Source organism: Cheilinus undulatus, linkage group 19 (genome assembly GCF_018320785.1).
Source record: "Cheilinus undulatus linkage group 19, ASM1832078v1, whole genome shotgun sequence".
NCBI lineage: Eukaryota > Metazoa > Chordata > Actinopteri > Labriformes > Labridae > Cheilinus > Cheilinus undulatus.
The window spans coordinates 42784026-42802823 of record NC_054883.1 but is presented as its reverse complement, the minus strand read 5'-3'; the positions used below and the strand labels follow the sequence as shown (position 1 = coordinate 42802823).

At 41.2% G+C, this 18798-nt stretch overlaps 1 protein-coding gene across 1 annotated transcript in view; it reads left to right on the top strand.

The window, feature by feature from the left end:
* LOC121527401 (pinopsin-like) overlaps positions 1-18798 on the top strand; it is a 93383-nt gene that overhangs the window by 49073 nt on the left and 25512 nt on the right. The window lies entirely within an intron of this gene.

Sequence of the window (18798 nt, the reverse complement as noted above, 5' to 3'; positions counted from 1 at the left end):
AGTCATGATCAGACTATAAACCTGTACGTTAACATGAACAGTCATGTGATCAGACTATAAACCTGTACGTTAACATGAACAGTCATGATCAGACTATAAACCTGTATGTTAACATGAACAGTCATGTGATCAGACTATAAACCTGTACGTTAACATGAACAGTCATGTGATCAGACTATAAACCTGTACGTTAACATGAACAGTCATGATCAGACTATAAACCTGTACATTAACATGAACAGTCATGTGATCAGACTATAAACCTGTACGTTAACATGAACAGTCATGATCAGACTATAAACCTGTACATTAACATGAACAGTCATGTGATCAGACTATAAACCTGTACGTTAACATGAACAGTCATGTGATCAGACTATAAACCTGTACATTAACATGAACAGTCATGATCAGACTATAAACCTGTACGTTAACATGAACAGTCATGATGAGACTATAAACCTGCACGTTAACATGAACAGTCACGTGATCAGACTATAAACCTGTACGTTAACATGAACAGTCATGATCAGACTATAAACCTGTACGTTAACATGAACAGTCATGATCAGACTATAAACCTGTACGTTAACATGAACAGTCATGATCAGACTATAAACCTGTACGTTAACATGAACAGTCATGATCTGACTATAAACCTGTACGTTAACATCAACACTCATGATAAGACAATAAACCGGCACTATTACATGAACACACATCTGATCAGACTATAAACCTGTACGTTAACATGAACAGTCATGTGATCAGACTATAAACCTGTACGTTAACATGAACAGTCATGATCAGACTATAAACGTGAATGTTAACATGAACAGTCATGATCAGACTATAAACCTGTACGCGTTAACATGAACAGTCATGTGATCAGACTATAAACCTGTCGTTAACATGAACAGTCATGTGATCAGACTATAAACCTGTGCGTTAACATGAACAGTCATGTGATCAGACTATAAACCTGTGCATGCGTTAACATGAACAGTCATGTGATCAGACTATAAACCTGTACGTTAACATGAACAGTCATGTGATCAGACTATAAACCTGTACGTTAACATGAACAGTCATGATCAGAATATAAACCTGACGTTAACATGAACGGTCATGTGATCAGACTATAAACCTGTAGGTTAACATGAACAGTCATGTGATCAGACTATAAACCTGTACGTTAACATGAACAGTCATGTGATCAGACTATAAACCTGTACGTTAACATGATCAGTCATGTGATCAGACTATAAACCTGTACGTTAACATGATCAGTCATGTGATCAGACTATAAACCTGTACGTTAACATGAACAGTCATGATCAGACTATAAACCTGTACGTTAACATGAACAGTCATGATCAGACTATAAACCTGTACGTTAACATGAACAGTCATGTGATCAGACTATAAACCTGTACGTTAACATGAACAGTCATGATCAGACTATAAACCTGTACGTTAACATGAACAGTCATGTGATCAGACTATATACCTGTACGTTAACATGAACAGTCATGATCAGACTATAAACCTGTACGTTAACATGAACAGTCATGTGATCAGACTATAAACCTGTACGTTAACATGAACAGTCATGTGATCAGACTATAAACCTGTACGTTAACATGAACAGTCATGATCAGACTATAAACCTGTACGTTAACATGAACAGTCATGTGATCAGACTATAAACTTGTACGTTAACATGAACAGTCATGATCAGACTATAAACCTGTATGTTAACATGAACAGTCATGTGATCAGACTATAAACCTGTACGTTAACATGAACAGTCATGTGATCAGACTATAAACCTGTACGTTAACATGAACAGTCATGATCAGACTATAAACCTGTATGTTAACATGAACAGTCATGTGATCAGACTATAAACCTGTACGTTAACATGAACAGTCATGTGATCAGACTATAAACCTGTATGTTAACATGAACAGTCATGTGATCAGACTATAAACCTGTACGTTAACATGAACAGTCATGTGATCAGACTATAAACCTGTATGTTAACATGAACAGTCATGTGATCAGACTATAAACCTGTACATTAACATGAACAGTCATGTGATCAGACTATAAACCTGTACGTTAACATGAACAGTCATGTGATCAGACTATAAACCTGTACGTTAACATGAACAGTCATGTGATCAGACTATAAACCTGTATGTTAACATGAACAGTCATGTGATCAGACTATAAACCTGTACGTTAACATGAACAGTCATGTGATCAGACTATAAACCTGTACGTTAACATGAACAGTCATGTGATTAGACTATAAACCTGTACGTTAACATGAACAGTCATGTGATTAGACTATAAACCTGTACGTTAACATGAACAGTCATGTGATCAGACTATAAACCTGTACATTAACATGAACAGTCATGTGATCAGACTATAAACCTGTACGTTAACATGAACAGTCATGTGATCAGACTATAGACCTGTAGGTTAACATGAACAGTCATGTGATCAGACTATAAACCTGTACGTTAACATGAACAGTCATGTGATCAGACTATAAACCTGTAGGTTAACATGAACAGTCATGTGATCAGACTATATACCTGTACGTTAACATGAACAGTCATGTGATCAGACTATAAACCTGTACGTTAACATGAACAGTCATGATCAGACTATAAACCTGTACGTTAACATGAACAGTCATGATCAGACTATAAACCTGTACGTTTACATGAACAGTCATGTGATCAGACTATAAACCTGTACGTTAACATGAACAGTCATGTGATCAGACTATAAACCTGTACGTTAACATGAACAGTCATGATCAGACTATAAACCTGTACGTTAACATGAACAGTCATGATCAGACTATAAACCTGTACGTTAACATGATCAGTCATGTGATCAGACTATAAACCTGTACGTTAACATGATCAGTCATGTGATCAGACTATAAACCTGTACGTTAACATGAACAGTCATGATCAGACTATAAACCTGTACGTTAACATGAACAGTCATGTGATCAGACTATAAACCTGTACGTTAACATGAACAGTCATGATCAGACTATAAACCTGTACGTTAACATGAACAGTCATGTGATCAGACTATAAACCTGTACGTTAACATGAACAGTCATGTGATCAGACTATAAACCTGTACGTTAACATGAACAGTCATGATCAGACTATAAACCTGTACGTTAACATGAACAGTCATGTGATCAGACTATAAACCTGTACGTTAACATGAACAGTCATGTGATCAGACTATAAACCTGTACGTTAACATGAACAGTCATGTGATCAGACTATAAACCTGTACGTTAACATGAACAGTCATGATCAGACTATAAACCTGTACGTTAACATGAACAGTCATGATCAGACTATAAACCTGTACGTTAACATGAACAGTCATGTGATTAGACTATAAACCTGTATGTTAACATGAACAGTCATGATCAGACTATAAACCTAAATCATGCGGGTTTATCAGAAGTGTTTCTTTTGGCTCTACAAATAAATAATGGCTTCTTTTCTTTAATTTAAATTTTCTGCCGCTAGTTTATAGCAGTTAGAACAGGAGGGAAGTGAGTCTCAGAGTTAAGGTCTGAAACTAAGTTCTTGTAGCTCACAGCGCCATCATGTGATGTTCATTCCTCTTGTTCCTCAGCAGGATCCCATCATTAACGTTGTCCTTTTCACCAAATAAATAAAATTATGAGTTTACTCATCGTTATATTTAATTTGCTATCTTGTGTCCTCAGAGGGTATAACTGCTTCACGTTACTATGGTTACCGTTCTAATCTAACGACTACGCCACATTAATTTGGAGCAGCGTACAGATGTGTTGTCGACCAGAACTTTTGAGAAGCTCCACAGATGTCCATAGATATCAGAAGTTAATGGACACCACTGGAACTTTTCAGAGCCAATCAGAATCAAGTATTCACCAAGACGAGGGTATAATGCCGATGTGTTTTGAGCTTTAAACTTATGAATTGATGCTCTTGAGGCTAACTAGTCTGTCTGTTCTTGCTCTGAGCTCTGATGGTCACAGTGAGTGACCCCGCCCACTGCCAACAGTTATCATGAACAGTAAGATAACTGTGGGGAAATTATATTTGATATTATGATACATAAAATTATGTATTTATTTAACCAGATAAAACCCACTGAGATGGAGGTCTCTTTCATAAGGGTGACCTGGCCAAAAGGTGAGCAGCACACGTCATAATAAATAATAAATAATTAGAGACAAATGATAAACAATGTTAGAACAAACAATAAACAAGAATTAGAGGTAGACATTTTAAAGCGCAGCAGTAGGAATCACAGTAACACTTTAAAAACACAAGCACTGTTTCAAGGTCTCACATTGTCTGTCAGTTAAGATAGAGCCAAAGTTTTCCAGTGAAGTAGGTTCAGACATTTTCAGGTCGGACTGGAGAGTAATCCATGCCGATGGGGCAGCAAAACTGAGCGCTCTTTTCCCCTGGTCAGTCCTGAAACGAGGAACAAGCAGATGAATAATATCACTAGAGCGCAAAGCAATACAATACAATTTCATCTCTCGTTGAGCCATAAAAATGTATTTCCATCCATGATTTCAAGTCTAAATTACAGTTACAGTTACATTAAGTTACAGTTACAATTACATGTCCAGTTCCACTTTATTGTGGATGGATGGATGCATCACTTAGCTCATTCTCTCCACTAAGTGAGAGCGAGGTCACCAGGCTTCTGCTTGACTCTAAGCCCACAACCTGTCCCCTCGATCCGATACCATCACATCTCTTGCAGGCGATTGAGCCCACAATCAGCCCTGCTGTGAGTTGTATCATTAACTCCTCTCTGTCCACAGGTGTTTTCCCAGCTGCTTTCAAGCAAGCGCGGGTTACACCACTGCTCAAAAAACCCACTCTCAACCCAGCCCTGGTTGAAAATTACAGGCCGGTCTCACTTCTCCCATTCCTATCAAAAATACTGGAGCGCACAGTCTTCAACCAGCTCTCAGAACACTTGCAGAACAATGTTCTACTTGTTCAGAATCAGTCTGGCTTTATGCGGGGCCACTGTACTGAATCTGCACTTTTGTCGGTATCGGATTCTCTTCGATTGGCCAGAGCAGCTGGTCAGTCCTCAGTTCTCTTACTGCTGGATCTGTCTGCTGCCTTTGACACAGTAAACCACCAAATCCTCCTCTCCACACTCTATTCACTTGGTATCTCAGGATCTGCCCTACAGTGGTTTAAGTCCTACCTCACAGGAGATCTTTTAGAGTATCATGGAAGGGAGGAGTGTCTAAACTGCATGGCTTATCAACAGGGGTGCCTCAAGGGTCTGTGCTTGGTCCCCTACTTTTCTCAATATACACCACCTCACTTGGTGCAATCATCCGCTCCCATGGCTTTTCTTATCACTGCTATGCAGACGACACACAGCTATTCCTGTCCTTTCCACCAGATGACACAACTGTCTCAGCTCGGATCTCATCCTGCCTTGCTGATATTTCTAAATGGATGAGGGAACGTCACCTTCAGCTCAACCTGCCCAAAACGGAGCTCATTATCATCCCAGCCAGTCCCACTATGGAACCGCAGATCAGTATCCAGCTTGGATCAAATAATCTCTTGCCCACTAAGTCAGCCCGGAATCTGGGTGTCATGATTGATGACCAGCTAACCTTCAAGCTCCATGTGGCCTCGATTGCTCGATCCTGCCGTTTCGCCCTCTACAACATCAAGAGGATCAGACCCTACTTGACAGAGCATGCTACGCAACTCCTGGCACAGGCTCTTATAATATCACGTATTGACTACTGTAACTCATTACTGGCAGGCCTACCTGCATGCACAGTTATACCTCTGCAGTTGATCCAGAACGCAGCAGCACGTCTGGTCTTCAACCAACCCAAGAGAGCTCATGTCACGCCTCTTTTAATCTCTCTACACTGGCTTCCAGTTGCAGCTCGCATTAAATTCAAAACTCTAATCATTGCTTACAAAGCAGTAACTAAAACTGCTCCTGTTTACCTGGAGTCCCTCATCCAGGTCTACACTCCTCGCCCACTACGCTCAGCCAGCGAAAGGCGCCTGGTACTTCCAGCACATCATGCTCCTAAGTCACTAGCTCGACTCTTCTCCTCTGTTGTCCCTAAATGGTGGAATGAATTACCCAACTCCATTCCATCTACAGACTCCCTGTCTACTTTCAAGAGAAGGCTAAAGACCCAGCTCTTCAGAGAACACTTTGCACTTAGCTAGGCAATTCTCTGCTGTTGTCCCCAGTAGTAGATTGAGTCTCAGCCAGACTATTCTCCACTGCTGCCCCCAGTGGTTGAATGAGTTTCCCAACTATAGTTAGCTCGCACTGTCCTGCTCTACTTCTGGGATTTCTTTGCCCAGCTCTTTGGGAATGATCCAGCACTTGGTACTTGGTAAATAGTTGTTGTGAAGTCTAATGAATGGCGATTAGTGATCCCACATTTTCCTTGATTCATTGTTGCTGTCTAATAACAAAAAAAAATAAATAAATAAATAAAAAAACAAAAAAAACAAAAAAAAACAACAAAAAAAAAAAAAAACAACTACATAAACAACGTATATTTTAGGTACTCTGCCTTAAACTCTACATGGCAGCACTTGCGTCCAGTTGGACCTGAAGCACTTGATGGCACTTACTGATGTTGTTTCTTCTTGTCTAGATCATTGCTTGTGTTGTTCTTGCTCTCAAATGTACGTCGCTTTGGAGAAAAGCGTCTGCTAAATGACATTGTAACATTGTAACAGTTAAAAAGGACATTAACTGACTCTGTGCTGCGTGTGATCCTGTGAAACTCCACATCCTATTTCATAAAGTATAGATGAGCTTTCAACCACACGACTGAATGCTGTTGAAACCCGTTTAAACCGGTTCCTGATCCAACAGGCTCTTTCTAAGAAATAAACTGTTTTCTAAATTAAAAAACATTAAAAGTTGTGCTGATGTTTGATTTCATAGAGACAAGAGGTTTTTTATTTTTCCAGTTCTAACTCAATAATGAATCAGCACTAAATTATCAATTTCTGTGCTTTTCTTTGAGAAATATTAGGCTTTTTGTTGGCAGTGAAACAAATATCAGAAATCCTTGTAAGAGGAGGTTAGAGGAAAGCTGTTATGAGCTCCCCCAGCAGGAAAACGAGGATTCAGAGAGTTCAATTAAAGTCCTGGTGAAGGAGTGGAGAGCTGCTCCGAGGTTTTTGTCTGCAGGCCGGTGTTAATGACACGATTAAAGACGGCCGTCCTCATCACACTGTGCTCAGATCCTTGATTAAAGCTGAGGGCTGCAGACCTTCTAACCCTCTCTCAGCTTATCACAGAGGACCCAGACTCTCCCTTCAGCTGTGAGTGCACATGTGTGTCTGTTTGCTGTAGTTCTTCATATTGTTTCTGCTTACGTGGGTGTTTTAATGGCCTACAATTACATACAATGACACAGTGTGGGTTATGAAGTTGATCTTGATATTTAAAGACTCAGTTTACTTGATATGCCAAAATGGGTTTGGAAGCTTTGTAGAGTATTTTACAGGACTGGTGTTTAGAACTAGCTGTGTTTGTCTGAGCTGACCTCTGTCGCCTTTATCTGGAGCCTAAATTCTCTTTCTTTCTCCACGTTTTGGCTGCTTCATTCACACAGTATTAGCTGTCCCTCTGTTTGGCTGTGCGTCACACATCCTCTCCTAACTTTGTGTGGGATGGTTCAATGTGTTTGTTCGAGGTCATGAACCCTGTGAGCTCTGGGTGTTGACATGTCAACGCTGTTAGCTTGAGAATTTAATTTGCCACACATTTGCTGGTTCATGTTCCATGTCTCTGTGGTTTGCCTGAGAGAAGTCTGAACTTTGTGGTGGAGACCGTTATTAAGGGCTAACTGGAGGATTTATGGAAACATCATTGAATAGGAACGGTGTGAGACTGTAGTAATCGTCCCTCGTTACTGAGCCTATTAGAGGGAAAGTATGAAGTAGAAAGGCTCTTAAAGCTCGTCTGTTTCACCTTTAATACTTCACCTGCTGTCACTGTGTGAACATTATTCTTTAAAATAAAAACATCTATTCACATCAACACCTCCACTGGCTCCCAGTTACATTCTGAATCAAATACAAAATCCTCCTCCTCACTTACAAATCCCTCCACGCCCCTCAGTACCTCTCTGACCTCCTTCAGCCATAGACCCCAACCCGGAGCCTCTGGTCTTCAGATGCTGGCCTCCTCACAGTTCCCACCACCAAACTCACACCTACAGAGACTAGGGATGTCACAATTACCCGTTTTCATAATTAATTGCGGTATTAATCTTTACCATTAGTTAATCGTATCGTTTCCTGAATACTGTCAAAAAGCGTAGATGTGGCGAGTAAGCCACGGGCCTCCATTTTTAGCCCAAACATGCCTACGAGCTCTGCACAGTACTGTACATTAAAATGCTCTGCATTTATCTGGTCAAGTTTCCCTTTTCAATCACGTATTGTAAAAATTAGCGCTGATAGTAAAAATGTTGGCGCTTGTTCAGCATCGTTACCCTTTAGAAGGACTTCTGTTCTGGGACTTGTGAAAGCTGAAATTGTTCCCAGAAATAGAGATGTTAGTTCAGCTCCTCCTTCACCGTGATGTTGACAAAGCTAAAATCATAAGTCCCGCCCTTTCTCAGTTTTGATGTGTCAGTGAGGGAGAGGTGACATTGACGGGCACAAAACTGCCCCAAAAGTTGAACTTTTTTCTGTCAAACACCAAAAACAGCTGAAGGCAAGGTTTTCTATCATTCAGAACACTGAGCAGTGAAAGTACTGGACTACAAAGGTTTTTATTCAAAATTAGCACTGCTAGTGCAAGAAAGGGCAGCTAAGGACGCGCCTTTATTCAGCTGACTATGCAGATTTCTCTAACAGGAGTTCAAAACTAAAGCCACACCTAAAAGGATGCTGATTGCTAGGTTAATTAGTGATCTGTTGCATGAAACTAAAAGTGAAAACTAGCAGGTGCATGTTTGTTTTACCTCTATCTCTCTGCTGAATGAGGGCAGCTGACAGTCTAACTGCTTAGTAAGCTGGATCGGTCCCATTTCTATCATTCCTTCTGACCACATCAGAGAAAGTTCTGGGCCGTTCCAACAGATGAAAGCAGACGGCAGCTTTGGTGACACATACTAATGACATGGAGGGAAGGTTGAGAAAGCTGTTTGAGATGTTCTGATTGATAAGACTCTGTTTTTTGCAGAGTTGTCAGCTTGCCTGAAGGCTGACAGATAACTGTTTTTGTCTCACACGTTAGTTTTGCAGTTGCTGGTGTCTCAGTCTGCCTGGAGCTGAATGTAGCACCATCCAAAAAGCACTAAAATCTGATTCAGATCCTAAATTCACATCTCCTGGCAGCGCTCTGCAGGTTATTAGCCTATCATTGAAATTACCACACTGATAAGTGATACAGCTCATTAGAACAAACATGTGGGCTGAATATGGAGACAAGAAATGTGAAGATAACCAGTTCAGTGAATAAGCTCATATCTCTCCTAATTATTTTCACAGTTTTTTTCTGATGCGATGATTTCATAATCTAATGCTGTGCGAGGATCTTTGCCAAAACCGTTAATTAACCACAACGAAACACATCAGTCTGTGGAGAATGAGGAGAGAAAAAGCCCAGGGTGATAGAGACTGGCATACGACTGTTTAATTTTGCTCTGCTGTCTGATTGTGAGTGTTTGGGTGTGGATGTGTGTACTGTTGTCTCTCAGCAGCAGAGGTGTAAGGTTACTGAGGGGGGAAGATAATCCCCTGCTTACACAGCATGCATTTTCTTCTGCCTTGCAGGACACACACATAAAGTCATTCCCAGAGTTGTGCAGAATGTGATTTAACTTCTGCTGTGGTTGTGTACAGTATGATGGAGAGTTTATTCAGGCTTTTCAGTCTGATCCTCCCACTCTGAGTTCTATTTGTTTTTATTTCATATTCATTTCATTGTTATTAGAGAACTCTACAGTGCTTTATCTGGAATATTTTTAGCAGGATTGTTGAGCATCCGTCTGCATACTGCTCTGCCTGTATGATATCATTAGTTTCCTTTCTCAACTCACAGTTATTAGGCTAATAGCTTGCATTTGTAGCAGTGATTATATCTGCGTCAGTGCAGCTGCTGCATGTCTCCTCTGCTCTGGAGTGGGATTTTTATAGCATCTAATAAAAAAAACACAGTCTTAACCATTGAATGTGTGTGTGAGATGAATAAAGTTTCATACAGAACTATTAATTCATCTTGAGAAAACACATACTAACCAGTTCATTAGGTACACCTGCTCAGCTGCTCTTATGTGATCTATGAAGGGGCAACATTGATTTTATTCAAGCTGATTTAAGCTTCTTCTTCAATGCAATATACAGAAGGCTTACAAGTCATTAAAGTGTGCACTTCATGGACAAAAGTATTCAGCCAACTGGCCATTACACTAACAGCTGGACCCCTTTTGCAGCTTTAACAGCCCCCACTCTTCTTCGAAGGCTTCCCACAAGGTTTTGGAGTGTTTTTGCGGGAATGTTTGCCCATACATTCTGGAGAGCACTTTAAGGGTTGAAGTCAGGGCCAGTCAAGTTCTTCCACATTCATTAGACCAGGTCTTTGTCGTCCTTGCTTTGTGCACTGGAGCAGAGTCATGGTGGAATAGAAAAGGGCCTTCCTCAAACTGTGGCCACACAGTTGGAAGCAAAGCATTGTCCAGAATGTCTTGGTCTGCTGTAGCATTGAGATTGTCCAGCACTGGAGAAAAGGGGCCCAGCCCAGACCCCGAAGAACAGCCCCCTATCCACAGTCCAGTGTCAGTGTGCTTTACACCGCTCCATCTGGCGTTTGGCATCAGTCGTGGTCATGTGAAGCTTGCATGGAGCTGCTTTGCCATGGAAACCCATTCCATGAAGCTCCTGTCCCAGTTTCTTTGTTTATTTTAGTGCCAGTGGAAGGCTGGATCGTCCGGTGGTTCTTAAGATTGTCTTGCCAAGTTATCCTGTGCCGTAAGTAGGGATGGGAATCGAGAACCAGTCCCAGTTGCATGATCTCCCGAAAGGCATCCAGCAAAGTGACCAAGATCAGAAAACTGTTTTATTACAGCCAGCAATGGACATGTGATCGTGCCTGACCCTCGCTGAAGATGGCGTACGTCTGATTCAGGGCCCAGACAGGAAGAGACTTCATAAAACTGAGCTGCTAACAGTGAAAACCTAAATAGTCTACTGTTTCAAAAAAAGGAAACTCACAGGTAGGAATGAAGGGAAATCGATAACGGCATCTATATCTATAAAATGTTATCACTTCCCAACCCTGGCTGTAAAGTGTGTTCAGAGTGATCTGTCTCTCTGATGTCCTTGGATGACCTGAGCTGCACTGATTTGAAATCATATTAAAAATGTTCAGTATTTATGTTCAGATGTCCTGGTGTGTGGATCGACACGTAGAACAGAGTGATAGCCAATCAAGAAGCAAGCTGACGGCTCTGTTAACCACAGTGGAGGCAGCCATTACCCATGGTTCATAGTACAAGCTAACCCAGCTCATTCATGTACGGCTCTGAAAGTAGGATCACTCAGTGAATTTCTCAGACACAGACGGAGCCTCTGTAGGGTTGTCCTCGACGGTCAGCCAAAAACAAAACGGGTAAATCTGCTTTAATTTTTTTGCATTGAGTGGTGTTTGTCTGGTCTGAGACTTTAAAAATCTTGTAGTTTGTGCGAGCCTTTTGCTGAGTGCTGCTCATGGAGTGTTTTCTCTTTTCTCCATTCTCTGTTCACCTTGGAGATGGTTGTATGTTAAAATCCCAGGAGATCAGCAGAAATTCTCAGACTGGACTGTCTGGTACCAACAACCACGGGACGTTCAAAGTCACTTCAGTCACCTTTGAGTCATCGTACCTAATAAAGAGGTTGTTGAGTGTATTACTGAAGGTTTCCATTCTGAATGTATAATAACTGAATGTGTTTGCGGTCATGTCAGGACACATTTCCTTTAAAGTTTGGTGTCTAGTACCTGTGAGGTTTAACTTTGATAGAATCTCCCCCCTCTGAAGATGACACCTTACATCATCCTGGGACCCCCGCTGCTATCAGTCCTTCCCTCTGGTTTACACCAATATTTGTTCAAGCTGACTGCAGCAACAACAGTCACTTTTACCTGCATGCTGATTTCTCAGGTGGGCTCAGTCGTGTCTTTGTGAAAAGAGAAAGAAGCTGCCTCATCTCTCTGACTGCCCCGGTACATTAAGAAATGTTTAGGGATGTCATTGATGAAGGACAACAAAATCAAGACTTTGACTCAAAGGATTTGAAGTGCTCAAAGACGAAATAGCCGTGACAGAATCATTTCAACAATATTTACCATGTCAGAGGACTGAGGAGCTTCAGTTCAGTCTTTGTCACTTTAAAACTGAAGATGCAGGGTGGACTTTTTTCCTGTGCTGCAGAGAAATTTAAACATTTCGTTTTTTTTCTTTCTCTCAGACAGACGAACGATAAGAGTGCAGATGTCTCACTGATGCTGGCCCTTTTCCTGAAGCAAAGACTACATTTCTAATTTGTTTTGTTCAAAAGCTGAATAGGTAATATGCACCAGGTAGAGCCCTAAAGTATTTCACTTTGAGAACTTTAAATCAGGTTCAAAGAAACTGAGAAGTCATGCATCTGTTATCATTTGATTTAAATTTGTAAAACAGTTTAATCTACGGACCGGCTCCACTGATAGTGAAGAACATGACCACACCTGCTCGCCACCCAGAGCCTACTCCTCAGCGACTGCTCACGCCTACTAAATCAGTTGCTGTGTTGCTCTGATTGGCTCGTAATGAATGTGACAGACCAAGCATTTTGTCCAATCGCGCTCTGAGGTTTTTTCTTGTTTTTGGTAAAGGTCTGCTCTTCTCAAATGTGAAAAACGTCCATCCAGCATGCTGTTAGTTGGTGTAACACCTAAGTCCTCCAGAAGCTCTTCCTTTCACTGGACGCTTAAAGACTCTCTTTAAAAATTATTAAAGTGATTGAACAATTAAAATAGTAGGCGATTAATTCTCTATCCAGCTGATGAATAGTTCCAAATGAACGGTCGTATGCGTTAGGCATGTAGGGCGCTGAGGGTTGATCACGCTGTCCGATGTGCCACAAACTGAAAGGGAGGAACGGGCAGAGTCAAGTTCGACACATGTCAACACACGTGTGTAACGTTCAGCAGCCAAGGAAGCTGGCATTTGGCCGGGGACTTTTCAACCCTGGCCACTGGTTGTTTTTAGGCTCTTGGGACATCCACAGCACGATCAGGAGCTCGTGGTAACTCTGCCTCCCACCCTGACGGTACCCTCCACATCCACCCCCCACTCTGCTCCAAAGGTGTGGACTTTCTTTTTTCAACTGGTTATTTCCCATGCCCCCCTTGGCAATATGCAAGGATGTCCTTGTCTAGGGGGCGGCACGGCGGTGTAGGGGTCAGCGCTGTTGCCTCAGCAAGAAAGCTGGTTGGCTTCCCAGTCAGGGCCTTTCTGTGTGGAGTTTGCATGTTCTCCCCGTGTATTCGTGGGTTCTCTCCAGGTACTCCAGCTTCCTCCCACCACCAAAAACATGCTCGTTAGCTTAACTGGTGACTCTAAATGGGCCGTAGGTGTGAGTGTGAGCGTCCCTGGTTGTCTGTCTCTGTATGTCAGCCCTGTGGTTGACTGGCGACCACTCCAGGGTGTACCCCGCCTCTTACCCAATGACAGCTGGGATAGGCTCCAGCCCCCCCTGCAGTCCCTAACAGGATAAGCGGTATAGAAAATGGATGGATGGATCCTTGTCTGGGTTGTGGTAATCCTGATGGTGCTCTCAGGCGGGCCAACTGTCCATCACTGCCCTACATCAGGTGCTAAACTCAAACGAGGAGCTCTAGCTAGTTCAGTGTTCCCGTCCGTCTCTTCCTTACTTAGAGCCGTCCACACACACGGTTATCTGTTACGATTCTAATGAGTAAAATGTGAATATGATGAGATAAAGTGTCAGAATTACTCACTTCTATTAGCTTTAAGTTGAAATGAAGAACTACTAAGAAGAGATTTAACCAGCTCCTTCTGGTATTTTGTACTTCTTACATGTAGATACCGGATACTCAACATTAGGGGTGTGTATCGGCACGAGTCTGGTGATATGATGTGTATCCCGATACAGGGGTGCTGATATAGATATATTGCAATATTTTTGTATGGTAAATATATATATATATATATGTGTGTATATTATATACATATTTATATAAATGAATAACTTTGTAATTATAAGTTAATATGGAGTATAACAGAACACAATTAAGCTGTTAATAAAATGTATTAAAAATTGTATGTATGGTGTATAAATAAAAAATAATAGTGCATTATATAATAAATGGTCCTGCATCATTTTAAATCTTTTTGTGAAATCTGTAGATGAGGGTGTTTCCCATTTAAGTTAAAATGCTTTCAGGATTTCTGAAAGAAAAGTGGAAAAATAAACCAGTGTAGAGTAAATGTGCTCAAATCTTTGATATTTTAGGGTGTATCAGCTTGTTTGTCTTAAAGGGAGGGAGACTGATCCTCACGTCCGGGTCAAGGGTGATGAGAGGAGGGCCTGATGCCAGTGTTTTGATCCTATTATGGAAGCCTTGGTTCTTAACCACGCCAAGATGGCGCAGGTCCTTAGTGTTGGCTGGGAAATTAAGGTTGCATGAGTAAATATCAGCGCTAGCTTCAACACGCTTCCTTAACGTTAGCCGCTAAGCTATCGCTATGTCTCGCTCTCAGATTCGTCGTGTTGTCTGAGCGTTTCACTTTGGCGTGGCATATCTTACAAGCGACTTGACTCCTGTCTTCGTTTGTACCGTCTTTAATGTTCTGGAAGCCAAAATAAGTCCACATCTCCGCTACGAACGCAGCAGAAGGTCAACTGCTGGGTAGACGCCACAGACTCTAGAAAGAACTGGACCAGCCCCGTGTGACGTCAGTCTGCTTACAGTAGGCGGACTCAAACGGCTCTTGAAGCCAATCTGTGGAGGCTTCCATAATGAAATCGCGGTCTCAACCGAACTTTGGATCAAGCAAACGGCCCTCCCACTAAGTGCTACTTCCTGTCAGCCTGCTAGCTAGCATTCTGGTTGACAGAAACGTAGCCTCTGCCGTCCGAGCTATCTGTCAATCAAATGAGACGCACCAATCAGCTTTCATCCTAAATATAATCCAAACGATCGTGGTAAAAAAAATTCACCCCCCCGTGGGAGCACAATAAGACACTAGCTAGTGTCAAACCAGGCTGTAAACCAGTTTAATTCTAGTGTCAAACCAGGCTGTAAACCAGTTTATGTCTAGTGTCAAACCAGGCTGTAAACCAGTTTAATTCTAGTGTCAAACCAGGCTGTAAACCAGTTTAATTCTAGTGTCAAACCAGGCTGTAAACCAGTTTAATTCTAGTGTCAAACCAGGCTGTAAACCAGTTTATGTCTAGAGTCAAACCAGGCTGTAAACCAGTTTAATTCTAGTGTCAAACCAGGCTGTAAACCAGTTTATTTCTAGTGTCAAACCAGGCTGTAAACCAGTTTATTTCTAGTGTCAAACCAGGCTGTAAACCACTTTATGTCTAGTGTCAAACCAGGCTGTAAACCAGTTTATGTCTAGAGTCAAACCAGGCTGTAAACCAGTTTATGTCTAGTGTCAAACCAGGCTGTAAACCAGTTTATTTCTAGTGTCAAACCAGGCTGTAAACCAGTTTATTTCTAGTGTCAAACCAGGCTGTAAACCAGTTTATTTCTAGTGTCAAACCAGGCTGTAAACCAGTTTATTTCTAGTGTCAAACCAGGCTGTAAACCACTTTATGTCTAGTGTCAAACCAGGCTGTAAACCAGTTTATGTCTAGTGTCAAACCAGGCTGTAAACCACTTTATGTCTAGTGTCAAACCAGGCTGTAAACCAGTTTATGTCTAGTGTCAAACCAGGCTGTAAACCACTTTATGTCTAGTGTCAAACCAGGCTGTAAACCAGTTTAATTCTAGTGTCAAACCAGGCTGTAAACCAGTTTATTTCTAGTGTCAAACCAGGCTGTAAACCAGTTTATGTCTAGAGTCAAACCAGGCTGTAAACCAGTTTATGTCTAGTGTCAAACCAGGCTGTAAACCACTTTATGTCTAGTGCCAAACCAGGCTGTAAACCAGTTTATGTCTAGAGTCAAACCAGGCTGTAAACCAGTTTATGTCTAGTGTCAAACCAGGCTGTAAACCAGTTTATGTCTAATGTCAAACCAGGCTGTAAACCAGTTTATTTCTAGTGTCAAACCAGGCTGTAAACCAGTTTAATTCTAGCATCAAACCAGGCTGTAAACCAGTTTATTTCTAGTGTCAAACCAGGCTGTAAACCAGTTTATGTCTAATGTCAAACCAGGCTGTAAACCAGTTTATTTCTAGTGTCAAACCAGGCTGTAAACCAGTTTATGTCTAGTGTCAAACCAGGCTGTAAACCAGTTTATTTCTAGTTTCAAACCAGGCTGTAAACCAGTTTATTTCTAGTGTCAAACCAGGCTGTAAACCAGTTTATTTCTAGAGTCAAACCAGGCTGTAAACCAGTTTATTTCTAGTTTCAAACCAGGCTGTAAACCAGTTTATGTCTAGTGTCAAACCAGGCTGTAAACCAGTTTATTTCTAGTGTCAAACCAGGCTGTAAACCAGTTTATGTCTAGTGTCAAACCAGGCTGTAAACCAGTTTATTTCTAGTTTCAAACCAGGCTGTAAACCAGTTTATTTCTAGTTTCAAACCAGGCTGTAAACCAGTTTATTTCTAGTGTCAAACCAGGCTGTAAACCAGTTTATTTCTAGTTTCAAACCAGGCTGTAAACCAGTTTATTTCTAGTGTCAAACCAGGCTGTAAACCAGTTTATTTCTAGTTTCAAACCAGGCTGTAAACCAGTTTATGTCTAGTGTCAAACCAGGCTGTAAACCAGTTTATTTCTAGAGTCAAACCAGGCTGTAAACCAGTTTATTTCTAGAGTCAAACCAGGCTGTAAACCAGTTTATTTCTAGTGTCAAACCAGGCTGTAAACCAGTTTATGTCTAGTGTCAAACCAGGCTGTAAACCAGTTTATGTCTAGTGTCAAACCAGGCTGTAAACCAGTTTATTTCTAGTGTCAAACCAGGCTGTAAACCAGTTTATGTCTAGTGTCAAACCAGGCTGTAAACCAGTTTATTTCTAGAGTCAAACCAGGCTGTAAACCAGTTTATTTCTAGAGTCAAACCAGGCTGTAAACCAGTTTATTTCTAGTGTCAAACCAGGCTGTAAACCAGTTTATTTATAGTTTCAAACCAGGCTGTAAACCAGTTTATGTGTAGTGTCAAACCAGGCTGTAAACCAGTTTATTTCTAGTGTCAAACCAGGCTGTAAACCAGTTTATGTCTAGTGTCAAACCAGGCTGTAAACCAGTTTATTTCTAGAGTCAAACCAGGCTGTAAACCAGTTTAATTCTAGAGTCAAACCAGGCTGTAAACCAGTTTATTTCTAGAGTCAAACCAGGCTGTAAACCAGTTTATTTCTAGTGTCAAACCAGGCTGTAAACCACTTTATGTCTAGTGTCAAACCAGGCTGTAAACCAGTTTAATTCTAGTGTCCAACCAGGCTGTAAACCAGTTTATTTCTAGTGTCAAACCAGGCTGTAAACCAGTTCATTTCTAGTGTCAAACCAGGCTGTAAACCAGTTTATTTCTAGAGTCAAACCAGGCTGTAAACCAGTTCATTTCTAGTGTCAAACCAGGCTGTAAACCAGTTTATTTCTAGTGTCAAACCAGGCTGTAAACCAGTTTATGTCTAGTGTCAAACCAGGCTGTAAACCAGTTTATTTCTAGTGTCCAACCAGGCTGTAAACCAGTTTATGTCTAGTGTCAAACCAGGCTGTAAACCAGTTTATTTCTAGTTTCAAACCAGGCTGTAAACCAGTTTATTTCTAGTGTCAAACCAGGCTGTAAACCAGTTTATTTCTAGTTTCAAACCAGGCTGTAAACCAGTTTATGTCTAGTGTCAAACCAGGCTGTAAACCAGTTTATTTCTAGAGTCAAACCAGGCTGTAAACCAGTTTATTTCTAGAGTCAAACCAGGCTGTAAACCAGTTTATTTCTAGTGTCAAACCAGGCTGTAAACCAGTTTATGTCTAGTGTCAAACCAGGCTGTAAACCAGTTTATGTCTAGTGTCAAACCAGGCTGTAAACCAGTTTATTTCTAGTGTCCAACCAGGCTGTAAACCAGTTTATGTCTAGAGTCAAACCAGGCTGTAAACCAGTTTATTTCTAGAGTCAAACCAGGCTGTAAACCAGTTTAATTCTAGAGTCAAACCAGGCTGTAAACCAGTTTATTTCTAGAGTCAAACCAGGCTGTAAACCAGTTTATTTCTAGTGTCAAACCAGGCTGTAAACCAGTTTATGTCTAGTGTCAAACCAGGCTGTAAACCAGTTTATTTCTAGTGTCAAACCAGGCTGTAAACCAGTTTATTTCTAGAGTCAAACCAGGCTGTAAACCAGTTTATTTCTAGTGTCAAACCAGGCTGTAAACCAGTTTATGTCTAGTGTCAAACCAGGCTGTAAACCAGTTTATGTCTAGTGTCAAACCAGGCTGTAAACCAGTTTATTTCTAGTGTCAAACCAGGCTGTAAACCAGTTTATGTCTAGTGTCAAACCAGGCTGTAAACCAGTTTATTTCTAGAGTCAAACCAGGCTGTAAACCAGTTTATTTCT